The sequence below is a fragment of the Coregonus clupeaformis genome, chromosome 5 (genome assembly GCF_020615455.1).
Source record: "Coregonus clupeaformis isolate EN_2021a chromosome 5, ASM2061545v1, whole genome shotgun sequence".
Lineage (NCBI taxonomy): Eukaryota > Metazoa > Chordata > Actinopteri > Salmoniformes > Salmonidae > Coregonus > Coregonus clupeaformis.
Genome location: NC_059196.1, coordinates 22,209,492 through 22,219,151, shown reverse-complemented (window position 1 = coordinate 22,219,151; position 9,660 = coordinate 22,209,492). Strand labels below are relative to the sequence as shown.

Genomic DNA, 9,660 nt, shown 5'->3' with positions numbered 1-9,660 from the left:
TACACAGCTAACACAATCACTTCAAACTGAAGCTGGTAAGACAGCAAACTAGCTGCATTTCATGTGTGATGAGGGTGCTGCAGCACCCCCTGAAAAATACACACAAAAAAACGTTCACAAAAGTAGTGCACTGGGCCTTTAATAGTCTTGTATTAGCAGATGATATAGCAGTCTGCAGAATGGGCAAAAACATTTTCCAGATCGAATTTCAATATTGAAACTATGTTGCAAATGTCAAGACTTTTGTATGTACAAACTCCTGTTGTTGCAAACCAAATGTTAGGCTAGAAGCAAAGGGAAATAATGTCTAGATGCCTTTTACAGTGGAGATTAAGTTAATGCTTTGGATGGCTGGGCTGATGGGACAGTGGATGAGCAGGGATTTCTCAGATGGAACAGAAAACAAGATTCCCATTTTTGAGTCATAGGCTTACCCATGCTAAACAGTTTTTTTTATTATGGCTTAGAACGCATCTCAACCAATCACAATGCTTGTTTTGACCAACCCCTTGTAGAAATATACATGCAACACAATGTCATAATGTTAACCCACCCCTTTGTTCAGTTACATCCAGCATAGTTACAGACAGCATCTGGCTGTTACATCCAGCAGGATGTAACTATGAGCTGGATGTAACACACTTCAAAATAAGAGTCCCGTGCTTTGTCATGCCAAAATAAAATACCTGCTATTTCCAATTTCAAAAATAAAAGTCCCTCAATTCATCATGTTTTTATGTATTTCATTTCAATAGTAATAGAAAACCCCAGGGGGAAGGTCATAAAATGTATTGTCAAGGCACAGATATACATTAAACACAATGTCATGCTATTAACCCACCCCTTTGTTTGTGTTAGCCCAACTCATGTTAGGTTGCCTCTGACCAGAACAGACGCATCTACATCTGCATCTGTCATATGTTATTTTGACCATTGCAACTGTCAACACAGAAACAAATACCAAAACATAGCACACAGACATTTATGTAAATGATTAGTGAGATACACATAATGAAACATCATGGGAATGGCGATGTTTTTGGGGCGGTATTAGCAATGCATTCAGCTACAAGTGTTTGTGCCAGACAAGACTAACTGTCAGGATTTATAAAATCATATCAGGAAAGGGTAACAAAATATGTAGTCAACATGTAATTCATCATTAGTTTATGATAAAACAGTTTCAATCAAACAATCACTTTATTCACTGTTTTTAGTCTATCTTGTGAGGGATAGTGTTCTGGTGGTTTCAGTTTGATAAATACTTGTAATTGTGCCATTTGAAGCATTTGGGTCGGGCAGGACCCTTCACAGCAGCGTGTCTCATCCTGTCAGTGTGGAGATGGTTGTAGACACAACATGGACCATAGCTGCAGCCAGCTCTTCCAGTTCAGCTAGTGGTATGTGGCATCCATCCAGCTCACCCATGCAAAGAAATAAAAAAGCAGTACGAGTCAGCACATGTAAGACATTCAACATACTGAGAGCATCAACATGTTTTGCAATATTGTCCAGATAAACAATGTTGTGCGTTTGGTTCGCACAGACTGGGCATTGATGTCCCCTCCTTTATCCAGCAGGATCTCCACCTCAACATGACCCACTGTAGCAGCCAGGATTAGAGGAGTGAAACCTGAGGACAGATAGTTAGATTACTCTGTGTTAATGGACGTCTGTGCTGTGGGTATGGGCGAGGTTGTAGTGTTCGACATAGGCACCCTGCTGCTCACCGCTACTGTCACAGGGGGAGAGAGAGAGCTGTTAATGAGAGTCAACCTTCACATTTTAACTACATCACATTAACATTTTTTCTTTTATTTAAAACCAGTTGTGAATTATGTTAAAAATGTATTGAAACCATGTTCAGCATTAGGAAAAGGATGGGGGACGGAACACTGTTTCTATTTTTAGTTATTAGAAGAATTATGGAAAGAAAAGAACCAGCTCCTAACGTAACTGTTCACATACCTGCCATTCTGTCGTCCTGTGCAGGGAAGGCCACTATGAGTATGTCGGGGGCCTGGGTGAGAAGGCCGAGTCCCAGGCCTGTCAACTGCTGCCCCAACATCTGCTGCTGGCTCACCATCAGTCTGTTCCTTCAGTAAACTACAAGCCAACCGTTCACTGTGTCTTGCCATCATTGCGTTCTGGCAGATGCCCAGAGGCGAACACACCCAAACCAGAAACCTAAGAATAATACAGTCCTTTAGCCCTCCATTACACATACTATTTGGAAACTGGACAGAATGTCTATATAACTATACGACACAAAAGTAGGATACACAATGCTTAAAATTTGGAGTCTGCAAATTACCTCCCTAAACATTGGTCCTTCCTGACTGTCAGGTTATCATTGCAGCTGGCGATATCACCTAGATAGAAAAGTTAGGAGCAATTACAAAGAAGAATCACATAGGACCCAAGGCCAAGGAGGATTATTGTTGATTTGCTTTGAGTTTCACAAGAGACAGACAGACAGAGTGAGACAGAGAGAAAGATAAACAGGCAGAGGGACAGAGAGAGAGAAAGGCAGACAAAGAGAAACAGACACAAAAAGAGCAAAGAGATGGAGAGACAAACAGAGACAGCCAGAGAGACAGACAGAGAGAGCCAGGGAGAGAGAGACAGCGACAGCCAGAGAGAGAGAGAGAGAGAGAGAGAGAGAGAGAGAGACAGAGAGAGCCAGAGAGAGAAACAGACACGCCAGAGTGGCCTGTGTATGATGCGACCAGGATGTCCGGTCTGCTCGATGTAAGATACATCTACATTAAGTTATTTCAGGCAAAGGGGGCAACACAAGCTATTGAAGTTAGGGGTGTACTTTTCCGAACTATGGAATTGCATTTCTGTTGATTTTTGATGAATAAATGATTACAAAGTATAATCTTTCAGTGTCATTTGTTAAATTAGGTTACCTTTATCTGTCAATAGTGTTGAAGTGAAGATTACATATCCATCTGTCCAAAACAAACCAAAAATCCAGGGGGTGTACTTACTTTTTCACATGACTGTATGTTATAGTATGCACTGAATATACAAAACATTAAGAACAACTGCTCTTTCAATGATATAGACTGACCAGTTTAATACAGGTTTAAGCTATGATCCCTTATTGGTGCAACTCAATATTAGGAAGGTGTTTCTAATGTTTGGTATACTCAGTGTATAATGACTGTGTTCGAATGTATGCAAGTAAAGCATCTAAAGAAGCATACTTGCTGCAGTCGAAATCAATACTGTAAAACCTTGAAAGGTTATGCTTGTTAGGTCATAAGACCTAACATCCAAAGCCAGAATAATACAGTTGTTCCACATTGCCAACTGCAGGTCAGCATTAAAGGGTTAATTTAAAAAAAGTGGGTAGATGTTGGTTTTAAAATAGAAGAAAAGAGGGGAAAGAGAAATAAATAAGGGTTTTCCTTCTTCCTGATGACTGGGTTGGCAAAGTGGTCCGGGTTGGTTGATCCATTGTCTAGATAACACCAGAGAGAGAGAGAGAAAGTGATAAGAGAGAGTGGCCAGGGAGAGAGTAAGGAGAGGGCTGAAAAGAGAGCCAAACAGTTAGGAGAGGTTCTGCTCACCTGCAGCCAACAGGTAATCAGCTCAAGGGATCGCTCCTGTGTCTCCTCTGTCTGAGCGTTGATGTTGGCACCTGCAGACAACAGAGGGAGGATTTAAGATGGTTAGGTTAAGTTACACATGGTGGTTTATGAAAGTAGACAGGTAGCTATCATCATCAGCTAGCTACAGTGGGGGAAAAAAGTATTTAGTCAGCCACCAATTGTGCAAGTTCTCCCACTTAAAAAGATGAGAGAGGCCTGTAATTTTCATCATAGGTACACGTCAACTATGACAGACAAAATGAGAGAAAAAAAATCCAGAAAATCACATTGTAGGATTTTCAATGAATTTATTTGCAAATTATGGTGGAAAATAAGTATTTGGTCAATAACAAACGTTTCTCAATACTTTGTTATATACCCTTTGTTGGCAATGACACAGGTCAAACGTTTTCTGTAAGTCTTCACAAGGTTTTCACACACTGTTGCTGTCAGTGAAGACACAGGTGCCCCTGGGTGAACCATCACAGATCCTGGCAGTGACTCGGGCATGTTTGCTGTGAAACTCTGGGGGGCACTGACAGACAGTGGACTGAGGTGGGAATGTTGAGAATGTAGATGTTGAGCCACTGGAGCCCAGTGACTGCTGGTTTGAGAGGCATATGTGTGCCCATGACTGTGTCTATGGCCGGAGCTGTGTTAGTGACTATGTCCATGACTTGGCCCAAAGCTATGCTTGAGGACATATCCATGGTTGTGACCATAATAACCTGAGAGCTGAACCGGGCTCCCCTGTGTATAGTATGAGTGGGCCCAGCCTTCAAATGTCTTTGGTGTGGTCTCGGTAGCCTGTAGATTGGAGGAAACTGGAGCGTGGGCGTGGACTGGGTAGGAGCCTGGGGATGGAATGATTCTGCAACCAATGAGAATGTGGAGAGATTACAGAGCGCTTATCTAACTAAACAGTGATTCTCTATCAAATCATGGGGACCACTAAGTGCCTATTGTACAGTATTCAATTACAGCTGAGTATCCTCTATTAAAACTGCACCTCATTATACTGTAGTACATCACGTTCTCTGGCTTGCACCCAGAAATCATGTTAATTTAATTACCTTGTCTTGAAGTATAAATAATGCGTCTAGTGCGTTCTCAGTACTCACGGTGGGTGGACCGTCTTCCTTCTCTCCTCTGTTGATGCAGGGACATACAGGACACCAATGATCCTCAGCAGCCTGAAAGGCATATTCTTGTCCAGCACTGATGCCCTAGCATCAGACATGTCTAGAAGTGAGAGCCAGCCCTTTCCGTCTGTTTCACCAGAGCAAGATAATGAGAATGTGTGATGCAGTGATGCAAGATTTTCCTAACCAAACATCCCATAATGTTCAGCATGAGGACTCAAACATTTCAAGCATATACAACACATACAAATATTACACTTAACTACGCTACTACGCACACTTAAAGCTGTGACACACTGCAGAGTGTATCACAGTTCTTTTCAACCACAATGAGGTTGGAGTAAGGATACAGATCCCGCCCTGCAATGATGACGTTGGAGAGGAAGACAGTGTGTGGGACCAAAAGTGTTACGATGAGCAGTAACAGCCAGGGCAGGGCTAACATGGGTACACTGACTCCAAAAAGAAAGCCCTTAACCATACGGGAGTGCACTGTGGCCATACCCATAAGGGAGAGGGATACAGAAACTAATCCCTCCACTTGATTCTGGGAAGATGCACCAAACAGTACCAGCCCCAGGATGGTGTACAACACCCCTGTGCTGATAGAGAGCAGCTGAAACATGAGGAGGAAACGAACAGTGTCCACACTCTTTTCAATACCTCCACAGAGGGGCACCAGAACCCCAATGCTGAGGAGTAGCTGGGTCACTGTCTTGTAGTGGAAGGAATATGTGATGAGCTTGTGTACTGGAATAGGAGAGGATTCAAACTGAAATTATAGGGTTGACAGACATCAGTGGCATTGATGTGTTGTGCTCTAGCTTGCCGCTGTAGCCTACTGGCACCATCTTTTACGTCATTAACGTTAGCTACAAATTGTAGCAAGCTAGCTAACGTTACAACACTCCCATTCAAAGTAGCTAGCTACTGAGCATATGATTCTTGATTCACTCAGCCCCTCCTTGCTAACTTACCATGCCCATTGCCAAAAACTGTAGTTCCAAGACTGAAGGCATACTCTGATAAACCGAAATATGTAGTGACAGTAAACAAAACAAAGGATACTATAATGACAGCAACAATGCCACTCGTGAGCCTGAACTCAAGAGTAAAACTCTTGAACCTCTGAACCACATTGTTGTGGAAAATTCGATCCAAGATTAAGGCAGAGGCTATTTGACGATATAATAGAAACATATTTAATACGAGCAGCTGCAGGGGAGATCCACTGATTTCAATGGGAAGAACTCAAGGAAGAAATGCTTACATGTCCCTTATATTGCGGGAGGTGATAATACAACCAATTTGTTTACTCAACAGTTCTTTCAATACATCAACAGTTCCGGAACACAATTTCCTTGTGTTAGGGTGCAGACATACCAGGTGTCAATGAAAGGCATAACATCACATTCCAACACAGAACATATCCCTTGAGAAGTTACAACAGCTCACCCAAAATTCTGCCAACACAACATCTTTCAAAACTATTCGGGAGATCATTTTGATGATCAGTGCATATTTGTCAAACTACTAGTGGATAATCAAGCACAATACAAAATTGTCAGTTACGACACCTGTCCTCCAATATTGCAAAACACTTAAACTAATACTTGGGGTAGCTAGCTTACTAAGCCAAAACAAATGTACTGGACTACCGCATTTGGATTAATCACGTTCACAACCACAAAGTTACTGATCTGCAGATCATGAAGTAGCTCCTGTGTAGCTCAGTTGGTAGAGCATGGCGCTTGCAACGCCAGGGTTGTGTGATCGATTCCCACGGGGGGCCAGTATGAAAAATGTATGCACTAAATCGCTCTGGATAAGAGCGTCTGCTAAATGACTAAAATGTAAAAATGTAATGAAGTGCACTAAGGCAATGCTGCATGTAAAGGGGCGGCAGGTAGCTTAGTGGGTAAGATTATTGTGCCAGTAACCGAAAGGTCGCTGGTTCTAATCCCCGAGCAGACTAGGTGAAACATCTGTCGATGTGCCCTTAAGCAAGGCACTTAACCCTAATTGCTCCTGTAAGTCGCTCTGGATAAGAGCGTCTGCTAAATGACAAAAATGTAAATATCTGATGACAGAGTGAAGAAAAAACATTGGAACAGCAACATATCAACCTCTACGCGAGCTCTTCAACATTCCAACAATCCCTAATGAGATTTCTCAGTTGGTACCGATGGGGACACCTCCCTACCAGAATTCGTGACAAAATACAAATTCAGATGCTAATCTGGTTCACAACGCTAGCTAGTTGGGCTAGCATGCTAGCTAGCCCAACTGCTAGATAATAAATAATTGTTTGCAGCAATAACAGCAGAGTTTAACCTTAACAAATGTCTTAAACAGTCCAAAACAACATATAAGCCTGTTAGAAAAAAACACATTCTTATGAATTGTACAGGCAAAATGCAAATCACTACGGAATCCGTCAAGCTAGTTGTACTTCTGCTCCTTGTTCTATCTGTGCAGTGGCTTTCTCTGACGGAGACGTCCTTGCATCCACGAAAGTACACATCCCTCTCTCCCTGAGATGTCTCGCTCTTTCAAAGGGACGTCCCGCTCAACATCCACTCGAGGGCTCCCCTAGGGGTCAATGATAAGGGTACAAACCCCTCTCTCCCCGAGACGTCTCGCTCTTTCAACGGGACGTCCCGTTCAACAACCACTCGAGGGCTCCCCTAGCGGTCAAAGCTGAGGGGTACACATCCCTCTCTCCCCGAGGGGATGTCCAGGTCTTCCTCAGAGTTACAGCTGCCTCTCTAGTGGTGTGCACTGTTGAGTTTTGGCCACATGAGGAAAAAAATTGACTATTCAGCTTCAGATAGGCTAAGAAATGACAGAGTAGGTGTTTTTGGTGTAACATATTACAGGCCTACTATGCTACATTACATGCTATTATATTTTGTTCTGTTATGCAAAATACACTGTTCAAAAAAATAAAGGGAACACTTAAACAACACAATGTAACTCCAAGTCAATCACACTTCTGTGAAATCAAACTGTCCACTTAGGAAGCAACACTGATTGACAATAAATGTCACATGCTGTTGTGCAAATGGAATAGACAACAGGTGGAAATTATAGGCAATTAGCAAGACACCCCCAATAAAGGAGTGGTTCTGCAGGTGGTGACCACAGACCACTTCTCAGTTCCTATGCTTCCTGGCTGATGTTTTGGTCACTTTTGAATGCTGGCGGTGCTTTCACTCTAGTGGTAGCATGAGACGGAGTCTACAACCCACACAAGTGGCTCAGGTAGTGCAGCTCATCCAGGATGGCACATCAATGCGAGCTGTGGCAAGAAGGTTTGCTGTGTCTGTCAGCGTAGTGTCCAGAGCATGGAGGCGCTACCAGGAGACAGGCCAGTACATCAGGAGACGTGGAGGAGGCCATAGGAGGGCAACAACCCAGCAGCAGGACCGCTACTTCTGCCTTTGTGCAAGGAGGAGCAGGAGGAGCACTGCCAGAGCCCTGCAAAATGACCTCCAGCAGGCCACAAATGTGCATGTGTCTGCTCAAACAGTTAGAAACAGACTCCATGAGGGTGGTATGAGGGCCCGACGTCCACAGGTGGGGGTTGTGCTTACAGCCCAACACCGTGCAGGACGTTTGGCATTTGCCAGAGAACACCAAGATTGGCAAATTCGCCACTGGCGCCCTGTGCTCTTCACAGATGAAAGCAGGTTCACACTGAGCACGTGACAGACGTGACAGAGTCTGGAGACGCCGTGGAGAACGTTCTGCTGCCTGCAACATCCTCCAGCATGACCGGTTTGGCGGTGGGTCAGTCATGGTGTGGGGTGGCATTTCTTTGGGAGGCCGCACAGCCCTCCATGTGCTCGCCAGAGGTAGCCTGACTGCCATTAGGTACTGAGATGAGATCCTCAGACCCCTTGTGAGACCATATGCTGGTGCGGTTGGCCCTGGGTTCCTCCTAATGCAAGACAATGCTAGACCTTATGTGGCTGGAGTGTGTCAGCAGTTCCTGCAAGAGGAAGGCATTGATGCTATGGACTGGCCCGCCCGTTCCCCAGACCTGAATCCAATTGAGCACATCTGGGACATCATGTCTCGCTCCATCCACCAACGCCACGTTGCACCACAGACTGTCCAGGAGTTGGCGGATGCTTTAGTCCAGGTCTGGGAGGAGATCCCTCAGGAGACCATACGCCACCTCATCAGGAGCATGCCCAGGCGTTGTAGGGAGGTCATACAGGCACGTGGAGGCCACACACACTACTGAGCCTCATTTTGACTTGTTTTAAGGACATTACATCAAAGTTGGATCAGCCTGTAGTGTGGTTTTCCACTTTAATTTTGAGGGTGACTCCAAATCCAGACCTCCATGGGTTGATAAATTTGATTTCCATTGATAATTTGTGTGTGATTTTGTTGTCAGCACATTCAACTATGTAAAGAAAAAAGTATTTAATAAGATTATTTCATTCATTCAGATCTAGGATGTGATATTTTAGTGTTCCCTTTATTTTTTTGAGCAGTGTACTAATGAATCATTATGTGATCTTGCTGGACTGATTCAGCTTTTATCTAACTTCACTAAATGAGCACCATTGTGAGAAGTGACAATCTTCTACTGTAGCCTAATAATAATAAATAATAAGTGATGAGTAGGACTATTAGGCGTTTTAGATCTTTATGATAATGGTTATTTAAAACGATTTGAGCGCCCTGCGAATCGTGATGCTGAAAGGAGAGCATCATAACCAAGTGGTCACATATCGTTCTGGGTTCCACTGTGCAAGAGTGGGTCCGTGGAGTTTTATGAACAACAACTCAAATTGTATTGGTCACATAGGCCTAAACATACAGTATTTTGCAGATGATATCGCAGGTGCATCAAAATGCTTATGTTTCTAGCTCCAACAGTGCAGTAATACCTAACCATA

At 43.6% G+C, this 9,660-nt stretch overlaps 1 long non-coding RNA gene across 1 annotated transcript; it reads right to left on the bottom strand.

Moving 5' to 3' along the window:
• Window positions 1-1,150: 1,150 nt before the first annotated feature.
• Window positions 1,151-2,534, bottom strand: LOC121567124. Its single transcript, XR_006001052.1, has 2 exons — window positions 2,315-2,534; window positions 1,151-2,187 (listed from the first exon to the last, which is right to left on the bottom strand). It is a non-coding gene; the product is annotated as an uncharacterized LOC121567124 (long non-coding RNA).
• Window positions 2,535-9,660: the final 7,126 nt, after the last annotated feature.